We start from the raw sequence: 13,417 nt of genomic DNA on the forward strand, positions 1-13,417 counted from the left end.
GGACTGCCTTTGTTGTGTCCCACAGATTTTGAACTGTTGTGTTTTCATTATCATTTGTTTCCATGAATTTTTTCAATTCTTCTTTAATTTCCTGGTTGACCCATTCATTTTTTAGAAGGATGCTGTTTAGTCTCCATGTATTTGCGTTCTTTCCAAATTTCCTCTTGTGATTGAGTTCGAGCTTCAGAGCATTGTGGTCTGAAAATATGCAGGGAATGATCTCGATCTTTTGGTACCGATTGAGACCTGATTTATGACCCAGGATGTGGTCTATTCTGGAGAATGTTCCATGTGCACTAGAGAAGAATGTATATTCTGTTGCTTTGGGATGGAATGTTCTGAATAGATCTGTGGTGTCCATCTGGTCCAGTGTGTCATTTAAGGCCTTTATTTCCTTGTTGATCTTTTGCTTAGATGATCTGTCCATTTCAGTGAGGGGAGTGTTAAAGTCCCCTGCTATTATTGTATTACTGTCAATGTATTTCTTTGATTTTGTTACTAATTGGTTTATATAGTTGGCTGCTCCCATGTTAGGGGCATAGATATTTAAGATTGTTAGATCTTCTTGTTGGACAGACCCTTTGAGTATGATATGGTGTCCTTCCTCATCTCTTATTATAGTCTTTGGCTTAAAATCTAATTGATCTGATATAAGGATTGCCACCCCAGCTTTCTTCTGATGTCCATTAGCATGGTACATTGTTTTCCACCCCCTCACTTTAAATCTGGAGGTGTCTTCGGGTCTAAAATGAGTTTCTTGTAGGCAGCATATTGATGGGTTTTGTTTTTTTATCCATTCTGATACCCTGTGTCTTTTGATTGGGGCATTGAGCCCATTAACATTCAGGGTAACTATTGAGAGATATGAATTTAGTGCCATTGTATTGCCTGTAAGGTGATTGTTACTGTATATTGTTTCTGTTTCTTTCTGATCTACTACTTTTAGGGTCTCTCTTTGCTTAGAGGACCCCTTTCAATATTTCCTGTAGAGCTGGTTTGGTGTTTGCAAATTCTTTCAGCTTTTGTTTGTCCTGGAAGCTCTTTATCTGTCCTTCTATTTTCAATGATAGCCTAGCCGGATATAGTATTCTTGGCTGCATGTTTTTCTCGTTTAGTGCTCTGAATATATCATGCCAGTTCTTTCTGGCCTGCCAGGTCTCTGTGGATAGGTCCGCTGCCAATCTAATGTTTTTACCCTTGTATGTTACAGACTTCTTTTCCCGGGCTGCTTTCAGGATTTTCTCTTTGTCGCTAAGACTTGTAAATTTTACTATCAGGTGACGAGGTGTGGACCTATTTTTATTGATTTTGAGGGGCGTTCTTAGCATTTCCTGGATTTTGATGTTTGTTCCCTTTGCCATATTAGGGAAATTCTCTCCAATAATTGTCTCCAATATACCTTCTGCTCCCCTCTCTCTTTCTTCTTCTTCTGGAATCCCAATTATTCTAATATTGTGTCGTCTTATGGTGTCACTTATCTCTCGAATCCTCTCCTCATGTTCCAGTAGTTGTTTGTCTCTCTTTTGCTCAGCTTCTTTATTCTCTGTCATTTGGTCTTCTATGTCACTAATTCTTTCTTCTGCCTCATTTATCCTGGCAGTGAGAGCTTCCATTTTTGATTGCACCTCATGAATAGCTTTTTTGATTTCAACTTGGTTAGATTTTAGTTCTTTTATTTCTCCAGAAAGGGCTTTTATCTCTCCAGAGAGGGTTTCTCTAATATCTTCTATGCCTTTTTCGAGCCCGGCTAGAACCTTGAGAATTGTCATTCTGAACTCTAGATCTGTCATGCTACCTATGTCTGTATTGATTAGGTCTCCAGCCTTCGGTACGGCCTCTTGTTCTTTTTTTTGAGGTGAGTTTTTCCGCCTTGTCATTTTGTCCAGGTAGGATTTGCTTTCTCCTGCTGTGGAATTCCGCTGTTCTTGGTGACTGAAGTTGGTTTTGGATTGGTTTCTTGTTGATCTTCTGGGGGAGGGGCCTGTTGTTGTGATTTTCAAGTGTCCTTGCCGCAGGCGGAATTGCACCGCCCTTGCCAGGGGCCGGGCTAAGGAATCCGCTCGGGTTTGCTTTCGGGAGCTTTTGTTCCCTGAGCGCTTTCCGTAGAGTTCCGGAGGACGGGAATGAAGATGGCGGCCTCCCAATCTCTCGGCCCGGAGGAGCCAAGAGCTTGGGGTTCCGCTCCTCAGTGCGCTCTCAGAGCAAAGCGCCCAATAGCCCCGCCTCCCTGGCTTGCGGTCGCGCCTCGAGGAAAGCAGTCAATTGTTGGAGCTGGAGAAAAGCGCCGGGTCGCTTTTGTCTCCGTGGCCTCCGGCCGCGCTCCGAGCCCACCCAGCCTGCGACCGGCACAAGGTAACCCTGGGCTTAGAGCTCACTCCTCGGCTTTGTCGCTATAGCCGGCTTCCCCGCTCTAATAACTGCGAGCTCTGCAGCACTCAGACACCCCCAGTCCTTCTGTGACCCCGCGGGTCCTGGGGTTATGCTGACCCCGCCTGGGTTTCCCCCCAGTTTAGCCTCTGGAGTGATGTCTCCCAGTGGAGCCGACTTTTAAAAGTCCCGATTTTGTGCTCCGTCGCTCCGCCGCTTGCCGGGTGCCGGCCCCTCCCCCCGGGGTCTATCTTCCCGTCGCTTTGGATTCACTTCTCCGCAGGTCCTACCTTTCAGAAAGTGATCGATTTTCTGTTTCTGGGATTGTTGCTCTTCTTCTCTTCGATTTCCCGTTGGATTTGTAGGTGTTCACAATGGTTAGATAAGCTATCTAGCTGATCTCCTGCTACCCGATGTCGTCTCAGCCTGCTACTTCTCCGCCATCTTGACTCCTCCCCCTATCAGGTAGATTATTTACATTTTTCCATGAAGGTCTTTTTCCAGGGCTCTGTCTAGTTCTCCCATTGGGAACACATTCCTCTGTATCCTCATTTTATTTGACTCTCTGTGTTTGTTTCTATGTATTAGGTAAAGCAACTACCTCTCTCAGTCTTGAAGGAGTGGCCTTGGGTAGGTGATAAACCTGGTTCAATCATGACTTAGCTCTCAGTTCTCTCTTAAACCTTTGTGATTGTCTAAATTATCTGTTTTGTTCTTGACATGTCCCATTTTTGAGGGCTCCAAGATCTGTCAGTGTTCCATGGAGAGGAATCTCATTTAGCATCTATTTTAGGCTGGCAGTGGGAGAATACCACGACCACTTGTGCTTCCAGCCCTAGCCAGGAAGAGACAGGGTGTCACAACTGCCTGCACTTGCCAACTTTAGCTAGGGAGCAGGAGAATGCCATGACCATTTGTACTTGCCTGATCCAGCCAGAAAGCTGGGAGTGCTGCAACCATCCATACTCTCTGGATTCAGCAAGGTGGCAGGATAATGCTGCAACCTTTTGCTCCACCTATCTCAGCAAGGTGGTGGGATGGTGCCATCTATAGTCATGCCCATCTGTGCTCACAGTCTATAGCTTGTCTTCTCACTCTCTTTTGCAGAGAAGAAGCTTTTAATTTTAATAAAGTCCAGCTTATCAATTCTTTCTTTCATGGCTCATGCCTTTGTTGTGTATCTAAAAAGTCAATGCCATACCCATAGTCATCAAGATTTTCTTCAATATTATCTTATAGGAGTTTTATAGTTTTACATTTTACATTTAGTTCTGTGATCCATGTTGAGTTAATTTTTGGGAGGGGTATTAGGGTATGTCTGTCTCTAAATTCATCTTTTTGCATTTGGATATCTACTTGTTTCATTACCGTTTTTTGAAACAACTATCTTTGCCTTATAGTATTGTTTCTGCTTCTTTGTCAAAGATAAGTTGACTATATTTATATGGGTCTATTTCTGGACGCTCTATTCTGTTCTACTGATCTATCTGTCTACTCCTTTACCAGTCCTACATTGTTTTGACTACTGTAGCTTTGTAGTAAGACCAGAAGTTGGATAGTGTCTAGCTTTGAACTTTGTGTTTCTCCTTTAATATTGTATCTGCCATTCAAAGTGAAACAATCTCTCTTTACAAAATTTATCATTATCTAGACAGTCAAATTAATCAAGGATAATGCAAATTAATAAAGCTACTGGCCAGGGCACCTGGGTGGCTCAGTTGTTAAGCATCTGCCTTTGGCTCAGGTCATGATCCCAGGGTCCTGGGATCGAGCCCCACATCGGGCTCCCTGCTCCACGAGGAGCCTGCTTCTCCCTCTCCCACTGTTTGTGTTCCCTCTCTCACTGTGTCTCTCTGTCAAATAAATTAATAAAATCTTTTAAAAAAATAAATAAAGCTACTGGCCTAGCACCCTTATGAACACAGGTACAAAATTCCTCAATAAAAACCATCAAATTTAATTAAGTAATATACAAAAATATAATATAACCAATATAATTTCAATTCTAAAAATGTAAATCTGGTTTAATACTGGAAAATGTTTAAAAATGTGAGTCTCTAACAGATTAGAAAATAAAATCATATGATATCTCAAACTCCATCAGCAACTTCACTATATATTAAACTTAACATATGGCAGAGAATAAAATAACCATCACAGATTGGTGGCAAAAGGATGTCTACTCACAAAATTCTACAGTGATAACTGTGTGTATATCTATATGTGTGTTGTACATAGTACCACCACCTCACATGCACACATCAACATACAAAAATCAACTACAAATGAGCCATCCACATGAGACTATCTTTGTGCCTTTGGGGTAGGAAAGGTAGGGAAAGGTTTATTAAACATGATCCAAAAGCATAAACCATGGGGTAAGACTATAAATTCCACAAGAGTTTAAGATAAACATAGTAAAGAGAGGGAGAAGTGATAAACTAATTGCCTATATCTTCATTACATACTAACAAAGGATTAGTGTTCATATGATATAAAAAACTAAAATTAATAAGAAACAAATAATTATGTAGAAAAATGGGGAAAATATGAATAGGCATTTCACACTGAGAAAAAAGAGTGGTAAATCAACATATGAAAAGATGCCCAACTTCATTATTGATAAGTAATAAATGAAAATCCAAAGTATAATGAGACACTATTCTATAATGATTCAACTGGCAACATGAAGAATTTTGATGATCCCAGAGGTGACGAAGATGTAAAGCAAAAAATGTCTCAGCCACCACTGGTAAAAATGCAAATTGGTATATTCACTTTGGGAAAGTTTGGTAGCACCTGTAAAAACAAACATGCACATAACACATGACCTGGTAATTTTACTCTTATGCATGTACTTGGAAGGACAGTATGAGCAGCTGGACAGTAATCTTTCCTTCAGCATCAGGGATAGGGAGATTCTGACCCTTACTCAAATCCCTTGCAAAACTAACACAAGGAATATATAAAAGTGTACAAAGTCTAAGGTAAATGATAGTCCCAGTGAGGTTGCTATGTACTGAGCCAAGCATGTGATCATCAAGATTGTTCACTGGACGACTGGCATGCAGCTGCACAAAAGGATGGAAGCTAGTAACATATGCCTTAGGGGGTTACATGACTATCAAGGTATAAAAGCTGATGGGACTCTAAATCTGATGACAAACATTACCTCAGATGGTCCACAAACATTCAGTCTCATCTTCTCTGACTACGTGTTCCCTTCATACAAAGTGTCAGTGGCATGGAAAGCAACTTCTAGAAGTGACCCCTGCTATGCTGTTGTTATATGTTTTACTGACTACTCTTATCCTTTCTAAAAGCTACATACATTTGCCTCAGGGTGAAACCTACTGGGTTTCAAAGTCTTTTTATCAATTCAAATCCAAGACTATTGCTGCTCTCCAAGCAAAATGAGAGTTAAATATTCTACAGAGAATTTTATGTACACCAAGAAGAAGTTATAATGTGTTTAGTATCATTATTTACAATATTGAAATAAAAATGGAAACAATCAAATGTCCATCAATAGCTGAAAGAATAAATTATAGTATATGCATGTCTTGGATACTATGCAGCAGTGAAAATGAATAATCTATCATTATATGTATCAAAATTGATGAACCTGGATTAACAGATTAGAAATTTTTAATGTACATAACATTAAAGAAGCAAGGCACAAAGGAATGCCAACTGTAAGAATCTATTCATATTCAGTCCAAAATCAAGCCAAGCTAAATGATTTGTTGTTTGTGAACGCAATTATTGATGGTGTCTTTGGTTGGGCTCACAAGGAAACAGCCTTTGAGGAGAATATGTGCAGAAATTTTACTATAAGGTGATTCAAAAATGAAACCTATAAAGGTGTAATGATGATTGGGGAGAAGGAGAAGTTGAACTGTGATTCAGGAAAAAAGCAAAGTCAAGCTTACAGGAAGTTCTAGAGTTGGTGGCAATGCTAAGTGGACCTGAAAGTGGGCTAAGCCTTTGTGGCCCACATGGAATGGTTTGGACTTTGGATACAGGTTTTCCTTCAGGTGAAATCTTATGTAAGACAACTTCCATCAGCCAACAGTATTACTACCTGGAGGTACCAGCAGTTAATATTCCCCACAGCTGAAGGAATTAGTGCCTAAGTCCTAAGAGGGATCTGGCAGACACATCAGAGAATTCACCAAACTAAAGGCTACCCCTTGTACTACCCCTTTTACTACTCAGAGCCATATGCTTTGTGTAGTGTAGTTCACTCCATTTGGAAACCCTACCTCTAAATTCTGGTTGTTTTCTTTGCTGGGTAAACTTAAGACAACTGCTAGTGGGATGAAGGATAGGGCCCATGACTGAAAACAGTCCCAACACTACAACAATTCTTTCTTCCCTACTGCATATTCTAGGTACTCCTCATTCTCAGCCAGTACAGCTACTGGTTTAGGTGGTATGCATGGTGAAGTTAGCCAGATTTTCATCCTAAGAGACTCTGAGGTTCTGGTCATAATGCTCTTCTTGGACTGTGGCTGCTGCACTTGTGCATTTGCCATAAAAATTAGACAGGAGAGTGTAAGAAGGGTCTCCTAGTGGATCAACTGGGGGCCATGTGTGTTTGCTCTCTGCCACTGTTGTGTAAGAGAAGTCTTATACCCACGTACTGGAGATACCATATCATATAATGGTTGTTGACTTAGAAGATATACCACATTCTGTAGGTTGGAGCCCATCTTTGTAGGCATCATATATAAGACAATACCTAACTGCCTCTACAAAGATAGTCCCACCATTCTATCACGTTGGCTATATATAAAGGAGGATTGGATCACATGGTTATAGGCTCACTGTTGACATTCTTTAATGTTAAGTGTATCCCTTAGACCAAGGAGATATTATGCAAAATCACGTTAGTGCCTCAAATACCCTGTAAGGCCTTATATAATGGGAATTGACACTATAGAAGAGATAAACCTATATCCAGAATGTATGTCAATTACAGTCTAAATAAACTTTGCCCTTTTCCAGGTATAGAGATGTTCCAAAAGTTAATCACTTGCCACAAAGGTGTTGATTTCCTGAGGAAAGGTACCATACCAAGGTCTCAGTACTAGAAATTGTTCCTTTCAATGGATTGGGCATTCATAAGCACATGGAACTAGATCAGCCTTCGTGACTGTGATACTATGCTGTTGACCCAAGTTCTTCCTCCATGGATACTCCATTCCTGAGCCTGCACTGAGGAATACCAATGATGATGATGGCTGGCTAACATCAACTGGCAAGTAACTTCGTCTGCTTCATTGTTTAGTCCTCTTATGTATAGATACTTACTGGAAGGCATTAGCATATAATATTAAAATCTTTACACTTTGTATACATTCCCATAGCTCCATCTACAGGTTTCTTTCCTAGTCCTCCATGTTACAAAATTTTCCAATTTTTTCTCCTTCTAGGGTACTGACCAACCAGCTAAGTCATTTGTCTCTGCTCAAAAGACCACAAATATTTTTTATCTCAGGTTACTCCTCTTTTAACATGACAAAACTGGGTTACCCAATTCTCTAACCAAAGCTCTGCTCAGTGGTGATTTCTGATCAGCATCATCTTTCAGTCCATCTGTGAGTAGGGCTGAAATTGAACAGCAATCCCTTTTTAGTTTGCACACACATTTATGAACGAAGCTTAGTCTTTTCTCCTCTATCAGCTGGTAATAAGAAAACCCTTCCCCGATGCTGTCATAGATTTGAACTGAAAAAGAAGCACCTGTATAAAGACGATGATGATACGGGTGTCTGGGCTCATTCAGCTTACTTGTATCCTTTGGCCACAATTAGAGGTATTTGTGCACACCTCTAATTGTATCCCTTCCAACTTATAATGGATTGCTACTAAGTCCTAAGATCCCTCTTAAGACTTAGGCTACTGGCCCTGATGACTGTGTGGGTCTGAGAGAACCCCAACTCATTTTGGGCAGTTCAGACTGCATGATCACTTGAAGCCCTATGGTTAAATGCTCCTGCTCTACTAGAACCCACTAGCATCCCAGGAGATGTTTTTCATATGGTTTATTGCTTTTCGATACAGATGGTATATTGTTGCTCCAGATCTTGCAGTCTATACATTGTAATTCTCCTGTTGTAACTTCCCATAAAGTCCACATGGAAATTTCTCCCACCACAGATACTTCCAATAACACAAAAGTCATATGGTCCAAGAAGCAGGGATGCTTGCACCACAGCCTGGATATACTGTACAATGCTTTCCTCCTCTGGACTCCACTCAAAGAAGGCAACCCTCTCTATACTGGTTGGAACAATACACCTGAGTATGAAATTTTAACCTAGAGAAGCCTATCAAGCATTGTGCTTCCTTCTTAGCAATGAAAATTGCAAAATGTAATAGTGTGTCTTTTATCAGAGGAGATGTCCTGCCAAGCCCCACACCATGGACCCTAAAGATCTCATTGATGTTTTGGATCCCTTTATAGGGTTTGTCTCCCACCCTTTGGAGCACATGTGTCTTACCATGGCCCTCACCATTTCCTGATCATTAGGTCTAATATGATGCCCTCGATATAGAGAACCAGTGTTAAGCTCTGGAGAATGTAGAGATAGTTCAGAACCGTTTAGGATAATTTACAGCAGAGGATGAAAGTGTTAACAAAGCCTTGGGGGAAATACTATAAATGTATCCTGTTACAGGCTGAATTGTGTGCCCCCAAAAGCCACATATTGTAGTCCTAACCCCTAAAGTGACTATATTTGTTGATAGGCCCTTTAAAGAAGTTATTAAAGTTAAATGAGGTCATAAGGATGGGGCTATAATCAAATAGTTCTGATGTCCATATAAGAAGAGAAGATCAGGCTCTCTGCTCAGCAGGGAGCCTGCTTTCCCCTCTCTCCCTGCCTGCCTCTCTGCCTACTTGTGACCTCTCTCTCTCTCTCTCTTTCTGTCAAATAAATAAAAAATATCTTAAAAAAAAAAAAAAGAAGAGAAGAGACACAAGAAGAGGAAGGCACACACAGAGGGAAAACCATGAGAACACAGTAAGACGGTAGCTCCCTGCAAGCTAGTAAGAAAGGTGTCACTAGAAATTAACCCTGCTGGCACCCTGATCTTGGACTTCCAGCCTCTACAACTGTGAGAAAATAAATTTCCACTGGCTAAGCTACCTAGTCCATGGTATTTTGTTAGAACAGTCCCAAATGACCAATACAGGCACTACTGTCTATCTCACATAAATGCAAACTGTTTCTGGTTCTCTTTCCTGAAGGTGATGGAAAAGAACATATTAACCAAATTAGTGACTGCAGACCATATATCTGAAGCTACATTAATCTATTCTAGAAAAACATACCGCATACTGCAGCATAGCAGCTGCACTTGTGCTACAAAATACCACATGCAGCACAGCAGGTGCAACAAAATTTACAGCTATCTTCACTATCTGCCACCATCTGATTATTGGAGGAGTTGGACCACCCCCCCTCTAGGTCTTGATAGGTAGCACGAATCTTTGCCAGTCCCCCAAGAATGCAATATGATTTTCACATACTATTTTGGTGTGGGGAGGGGGGTATAAAAGCTTCTACCTGGCCTTTCCACTATAACAGCTCCCACCCCATACATAAGCCAAGGACCCAATGTTAGGGTTCTGACAACTACCCTGTTACACATTTGGAGTTATACATTTGGATAATGAGGAAATAAACATAGAATGGGCTCAGATACCAATTAGACCCATCATGAGGCAGACATACACCAGGGCTCTATTTTTATCTGACCTACATATGTGCTCATTCCAGAGGGGATGCTTACAATGGTCTAGATCCTTGGAAATCAAGGTATCTTCAGACTCTTTGTCCAAGAGTTCTCAAAATATCTCATCTTCTCATTTCCCCAGTATACAATGACCTAAATAATGGTGCTAGATCTCTTGTGGAAGAAGTGAATCATTTCTATACACATCCACCACAGGATCACAGATGTCTTCCTCAAGAGATCCAGCTTCTTCGGTCACTGGATTCCAGATTTGAGATCTGGATCAAGTTTGGAAATTCACAAGAGATTGTGCCTTTTTATTAAGGCAACATTTCCTTGATTTCCTTTAGTTATATAAACTGAGTATTATGATTGTTGGCTGTTCATCAACCCCTAGAAACACTGTGCTCTTTACAAGTCACACTGTTCTGGATGCTACTCCAACCTTGCTACACATTACAATTATTGTCCCCAGTTTCCTTTGGTGGTTAAATATCTATCATCTCCACTGTTGTCAGGAAGCCCAGTTCTGTAACATAATCTCCGCTATCATCCCTGGGCTCTAGAGACCATCCACCAAGACTCTTCAATAATTCTATTACTCCTGCCATAAGCATATTCTTTATTGCTTTAGCAACAGGTTGTTCTTTAAGTTCTTCCTTGGAATATAGTTGGCTGGTGGGTTTTTCAGATTTACATAAGTCTATCCCTTCTGACATGCCCCTTTCCATAAGCCTTTTGACTCTTTCCTCTACCATCTCTGGCATTTCTACTTCACTTAGTGTAGGTCATTACTTGTTCCAGGCTTCCAAAAGAGTTCTACTTTCTCTCTAGAGCTTTCTTCTTGAATTATAAAGAAGAATTGCATTAGAAAATTATTTAAAATGACAAGTAAAACTTTTTAGAAAATTAACATATAATGGATTATTTGTGTCAGGGGTACAGGACTGTGAATTATCAGTGACAAATAAAACTTTATTCAAGACTACTGCAATGGGTGGGGCGGGTGCCTGGATGGCTCAATGGGTTAAAGCCTCTGCCTTCAGCTCAGGTCATGATCCCAGAGTCCTGGGATCAAGCCCTGCATTGGGCTCTCTGCTCAGTGGGAAGCCTGCTGCTCCCTCTTCTAATCCCCCTGCTTGTGTTCCCTCTCTTGCTGTGTCTCTTTCTGTCAAATAAATAAATAAAATCTTTAAAAAAAAAAAAAAAGACTACTGCAATGGGGAAGAGAGATTGAACTCAACTTCATTTCCACTGAAACAAAAGGAGAATTTCTAACCACTGGAGTGAAACAGTAGAAAGCAGCAAAGAGCACTAGAAGGGAGGTTGTCAATGTGATTAGGCTTGCTAATTGGTACTTTTCGAAGTTAGGCTCCTACTCTCCCACAAACACTGGGAGATAGGGACACAATCTTTCTTGCTGATTACATTTCAAAAAGATGGCTCCCAGAGCCTTGAGAAAGACAGTCCTCCACTGTAAAAGTGGCAAAGGGCTGGATAAAGATTTATATCCCAAAGGGGCAGAGAAAGAATTTGCAACTGCAAGTTTTCTAAGGTAAATGCTGTAAGAAAGGTAAGGGGCCTATGGCCAGGTAGAAACCTATCTAACAGTTAGTCAAGCTGAAGGGAATGTTAATTTTATCTTGGTTACTACCCTTTTTCAAGTTTTTATTTAAATTCCAGTTAGCTAACACCCAGTGGAATATTCATTCCAGGTGCATATTACAGTGTTCCAACACCTCCATATTATACCTGGTGCTCGTCACAATGGCACACCTTATTGCCCATCACCTATGTCACCCATTCCCCCACCCAGCTCCTCTCTGGTAAACATCAGTTTATGTTCTCCATAGTTAGGAGTCTGTTTCTTGGTTTAACTCTCTCTCTTTTTTTTCTCTTTGCTCATTTGCTTTGTTTCTTAAATTCCACATATATCATTTGGTATTTGTCTTTCTTTGACTTATTTTGCTTAGTATTATACTCTCTAGTTCCATCCACATTGTTGCTAAAGGCAAGATTTCATTCTTCTTCATGGCTGAGTAATAGTCCACTGTGTGTGTGTGTGTGTGTGTGTGTGTGTGTGTGTGTGTGTGTGTATACACCCTGCTTCTTTATCCATTCATCAGTCAGTGGACACTGGGCTGTTTTCATAATCTGGCTATTGTAGATAATGTTGCTATAAACATTGGGGTGTGTATCCCTTTGAATTAGTATTTTTGTATTCTTTGGGTAAATTCCTAGTAGTGCAATTGCTGGATCATAAGGTAGTTCTATTTTTAACTTTTTCAGGAAACTCCATACTGTCTTCCAGAGTGGCAGTACCTGTTTGCACTCCCACTAACAATGCAGGAGGGTTTCCCTTTCTCCATATCCTCACCAACAACTGTTGTTTCTTGTGTTTTTGATTTTAGCCATTCTGATAGGTGTGAGGTGATATCTCATGGTGGCCTTAATCTGTACTTCCCTGGTGATCAGTGAAAGCATCTTTTCCCCCATCTGTTGGCTCTTGGACCCACAATCTTTTCTCAACAAAATAATCTTACTGATCATGTTGCTCCTCTGCTCAAACCCTCCTGGAATATCTTTACTCTAGATTCCCAGTTGACTGGCTTCCTCACTTTTTACTTTTTTATTTTAAGACAATTATTCCCTCCCCCCGCCCTCACACTTCATACTCTCACATCCACAACTGCCTTGTCCTTGCTCTACTTTCTCCTTTCTTCTAAAATATGATATAATTTATACAGTATGTTATTGTCTACTGTTTGTCTCAGCTCGTTGGAATATTAGCTGCATGAGGATGGTGGTCCTTGTTTTGTTTTCTAACATATCTTGTGTACTGAGGACAGTGCCTAGCACAAGCTATTCACTGAATAAATATTTGTTGGATGAATAATCCCTGATCCATGCCTCAGGGGGAAAAAAAAGCTAACGTAATTCCTTCAGAAGACAGCATCATTACATTAGCTGTTATCATTCAGGAGTTAAGTATATTTCTATGTAGGAAATTAAATTCAAATAGTAGCAATTGAGTATGCAAGTGGTACATGTCACTGTATCAGGAGTTTATGTTTAGTGTTCTAAGAATAAGACCAGAGTTACAGAAATGTAGAGATACCTGTCCAAGAATTTACAAATGATGGCCTAAAGGCAGCTAGCTCCTACCCAATAACCATATGGTTAAATATTTCTGTGGTTTTACTTGTTTGTTTTGCTAAATTCTGCGCATCCCACTTTCCCCAAAGGCTATGCTTAACCCGGCAAAATGAAATACGGTTTTTATTTTCCAATTAACTCATATAAA

Source organism: Martes martes (assembly GCF_963455335.1).
Source record: "Martes martes genome assembly, chromosome: 11".
Classification (NCBI taxonomy): Eukaryota; Metazoa; Chordata; class Mammalia; order Carnivora; family Mustelidae; genus Martes; species Martes martes.